This window comes from Nycticebus coucang, chromosome 8, assembly GCF_027406575.1.
Source record: "Nycticebus coucang isolate mNycCou1 chromosome 8, mNycCou1.pri, whole genome shotgun sequence".
NCBI classification, from domain to species: Eukaryota; Metazoa; Chordata; class Mammalia; order Primates; family Lorisidae; genus Nycticebus; species Nycticebus coucang.
The window spans coordinates 6139303-6143954 of record NC_069787.1 but is presented as its reverse complement, the minus strand read 5'-3'; the positions used below and the strand labels follow the sequence as shown (position 1 = coordinate 6143954).

Sequence of the window (4652 nt, the reverse complement as noted above, 5' to 3'; positions counted from 1 at the left end):
CTCGAACCCGCCAACTTTGGTGGATGTGGCTGGTGCTGTAACCACTGTGCTATGGGCACCAAGCCCCTAATTCTCATTTCTAAAAACATTTTTTTGAGTTTTGTTTTTAAATGGTTGCTCTCAGGACTAAAATCAATATCTTATAACACTCTAGTTCTGATTAATACCAATTTCTTTTCAATAGTATACAATTTTGCTTCTGTATAGCTCTGTTCTTTCCCCTTCTTTGTTCTATCAAAGTCATACAAATTACATCTTTATACATTATAAGTCTACCAGTACAGCTTTATAATTGTTGCCTTATATGCAATTGTCTTTTAAATTAAATTGAAGGAGTTTCACTTTGCCCTCCAGCCGCGGCCTATGGGACAGATGTGCACGCGGCCAATGTGTAATCCTCCATCATGTGCTGACCTTGGCAAAGCTGCCAGAGATATTTTCTACAAAGGATTTGGTTTTGGGTTGGTGAAACTAGATGTGAAAACACAGTCATGCAGTGGTGTGGAATTCTCAACATCTGGTTCATCTGACACAGACACTGGTAAAGTTACTGGCACTTTGGAGACCAAATATAAATGGTGTGAGTATGGTCTGACTTTCATAGAAAAATGGAACATTGAGAACACTTTGGGAACTGAAATCGCAATTGAAGACCAGATTTGTCAAGGTTTGAAAGTGACATTTGATACTACCTTCTCGCCAAACACAGGAAAGAAGAGTGGTAAAATCAAGTCCTCTTACAGGACGGAGTGTATAAATCTTGGTTGTGATCTTGACTTTGATTTTGCTGGACCTGCAGTCCATGGTTCAGCTGTCTTTGGTGATGACGGCTGGCTTGCTGGGTATCAGATGACCTTTGACAGTGCCAAATCAAAGCTGACAAGGAATAACTTTGCAGTAGGCTACAAGACTGGGGACTTCCAGCTACACACTAATGTCAATGATGGACAGAATTTGGAGGATCAATTTATCAGAAAGTATGTGAAGACCTTGACACTTCGGTAAACCTTGCTTGGACATCAGGTACCAACTGCACTCGTTTTAGCATTGCAGCGAAGTACCAGTTGGATCCCACTGCTTCCATTTCTGCAAAAGTCAACAACTCTAGTTTAATTGGAGTGGGCTACACTCAAACTCTGAGGCCTGGTGTGAAGCTTACACTGTCTCCTCTCGTAGATGGGAAGAATATTAATGCTGGAGGCCACAAACTTGGGCTTGCCCTGGAGTTGGAGGCTTAATCTAACTGAAAAGAAACCTTTGGGAATGGATATCAGAAGATTTGGCCTTAATATATTTCCATGGTGACCAGCAGGCTCTTTTCTCCCCAAGAAGGTGATCAAAACAAAGGATGATCAAACAAGAGCTGTATTTTAAATATTTAGACAGTTAATTGTTAGTTGGTTTCTAGTTGAATTGGTTATCTATCTAGTTACCAATGCTACGCTCATGCAGTCACCTATACATTATTTAAATGTATTTAACTATTAAATGTGCTACCCACCAATAATGAAATAGACCTTTATGAAAACTGTGCAATTGTGTGCATGTTTTTTATGTTCCTTTAAACACTGAATATTGCCAGTGAATGAGATAGATCAGCGGATGTTTCAAGATGTGGTTAAAACATTTTTGTTTAATTCAGCCATCGTTAGAATTACTTTTGGTATCCCAGAACATTACAAATCATGCATAAAACAAATATACATTAAAAAAATAAAATAAATTGAAGGAAAAATAGTTACACCTTAGCACTTTGGGCGCCCAAGGCAGGAGGATCATTTGAAGCTAGGAATTTGAGATCAGCCTGAGCAAAAGTGAGATGCTCTACAAAAAATAGAAAAATCAGCCAGGTATGGTGGCATGAGCCTGTAGTCCTAGCTACTCAGGAGGCTGAGCAGGGAGGCTCAATTGAGCCCAGGAGTTTGGGGTTGCTGTGAGCCATCATGGTGCCATGGCACTGTAGCTCAGGTGACAGAGTAAGACCCTCTCTGAGGGGGGGAAAATGTGTTTTTTTTTTTTTTGAGACAAAGTCTAACTATGTCACCCTTGGTAGAGTGCCATGGCGTCACAGCTCACAGCAACCTCCAGCTCTTGGGCTTAAGCAGTTCTTTTGCCTCAGCCTCCCAAGTAGCTGGGACTACAGGTGCCTGCCACAAAGCCTGGCTATTTTTTTTTGTTCTAGTTGTCTTGTTGTTTGGCAGGCCTGGGCCGGGATTGAACCTGCCAGCTCTAGTGTATGTGGCTGGCACCCTACCCGCTGAGCTACAGGCACCAAGCCAGGAAAAAAAAAAAAAGGTTATAGCAAAAATAAACAAATTTATGTTATCCTACCTTCTATATTTACCTATATAGTTACCTTTACTGGTGTTCTTTATTTCTTCATGTGGATTTGAGTTACTATCCAACGTCCTTTCACTCCTGCCTGAAAAACTCTCTTTAGTATCTCTTGTAAGAGGGGGATCTACGGGCAGCACCTGTGGCTCAAAGGAGTAGGGTGCCGGCCCTATATACTAGAGGTGGTGGGTTCAAACCCAGCCTCCGTCAAAAACTGCAAAAACAAAAAAAAGGGGGGGGGGGAATCTGCTAGCAATAAATTCTAGATGTTTGGTTATCTGAGACTGTCTTAACTTCTTCTTTTTATTTATTGTTGTGAAATACAATTAACATAAAATTTGCTATTTTAACTGTTTTTAAATGTTAAAATTTTAAAGCCACAATTCAGTGACATTAATTAATCACAGTGTTGTGCAACCACCACCACAACTTATTCCCAAAACCTTTACACCATGCCAAGCAAGAACTCTGTAAATATTAAATAATAACTTGGCCAGATGCAGTGGCTCACACCTGTAATTCTAGTACCCTGGGAGGCTGAGGGGGAAGGATCACTGGAGCTCAGTACTTTGAGACCAGCCTGAGCAAGAGCAACACTCTGTCTCTACTAAAAGTAGAAAAAATTAGCCAGGCACGGTGGTGGTGTCTGTAGTCCCAGCTACTCTGGAGGGTGAGGCAGGATCACTTAGCCCAGGAGACTGAGTATGCAGTGACCCATGATGACACCACTGCACTCTAACCTAGAGGACACAACAGGATTCTGTCACAAAAAACAACCCCAGTGTCAAGTAACGACTCTCCATTACTCCTTTCTACCAACACCTGGTAATCTCTAAACTACTTTCTCTATGAATTTGCTTATTCTAAGTACCTCATCTAAGTTGAATTATACAATATTTTTCCTTTTGTATCTGGCTTATTTCACTTAGCATACTGAAGTCAAAGTTCATTCATGTTATAGCATATATCAGAACTTCATTTCTTTTTATGGCTGAATAATGTTTTAATTGTGTGCAGATACCACATTTTGTTTATCGATTCATTCATTGAGGAACATTTGGGATGTCTCCATCTTCCATCTTTTAGCTATGGTGAATAATGTTGCAATGAACATTGGCATGTTAAGTGTCTACTGTACTTTATTTTTGAAAGAGTTTTGCTAGATATAGAATTCTTGGTTGAGTTGTTCTTTCAGCACTTTGAACATGCTATCTCATTGCCATCCATCCTCCATGGTTTCTGATGAGAAATCAGCTGTTAAGCTTATTGAGATTTTCTATATATGATGAGTCTTTTCTCTCCTGCTGCTTTTAAAATTCTCTCTTTATCTTTCAGCAATTTCATTAAGATGTGTCTAGGTGTGGATCTCTTTGAGTTTATCCTACTTGGAGTTTGTCGAGCTTCTTTATGGTGTAGATTACTGTTTTTAAAAAATCAAATTTAGGGCTGGTGCTGTGACTCACATCTATAAAGCAGGTGGATTGCTTCAAGAGTTCGAGACCAGCCTGAGCAAGAGTAAGACCCTGTCTCTACGAAAAATAGAAAAACTAAGTGTTGTGAAGCTCACTGTAGTTATAGCTACTTGAGAGGCTGAGGCAAGAGGATCTCTTGAGCCCAAGAGTTTGGAGTTTCTGTAAACTACGATGATGACATGGCATTCTAGCTAGAGTGACAGAGTAAGACTCTGTCTCAAAAATAAATAAATAAATAAAAATAAAATAAAATAAAATTTGAGAAGTTTTTGGCCATTATTTCTTCAAATATTCTTTCTATGACTCCCTCCCCTTTTTTTTTACAGTTTTTATTATTTTTTTTTTTTTTGGCCGGGGCCGGGTTTGAACCCTCCACCTCCAGTATATGGGGTCAGCGCCCTACTCCTTTGAACCACAGGCACTGCCCTACCCCCCCACCACCTTTTTTAACTATCTTCTCATTTCCTCCTATTTTGGTGTGCTTCATGGTGTCCATCAGTTATCTGAGACTCTGCTCATTTTCCCTCATGTTTTAAAAATTTTATTGCTCACACTAGAGAATCACAAATGATCAATCTTCACATTAGCTGATTCTTTCTTCTGCCAGCTTAAATCTGCTATTGGGCCCCTCCAGTGAATTTTATTTATTTTATTTTTTATTTTTCTTGGGCTTAAGTGATTCTCTTGCCTCAGCCTCCCAAGTAGCTGGGACTACAGGCGCCCGCCACAACACCCGGCTATTTTTCTGTTGCAGTTCAGCTGGGGCCGGGTTTGAACCCGCCACCCTCGGTATATGGGGCTGGCACCTTACCAACTGAGCCACAGGTGCCGCCCTATTTTTTATTT

General features: G+C 40.3%; 1 pseudogene across 1 annotated transcript; it reads left to right on the top strand.

Annotated features, from left to right (window-relative positions):
• The first annotated feature begins 349 nt into the window (after positions 1–349).
• On the top strand, positions 350–1492 carry LOC128591916 (voltage-dependent anion-selective channel protein 2-like; annotated as a pseudogene). The gene has a single exon (XR_008381705.1). The product of XR_008381705.1 is annotated as a voltage-dependent anion-selective channel protein 2-like (transcript).
• The last annotated feature ends 3160 nt before the right edge of the window (positions 1493–4652 follow it).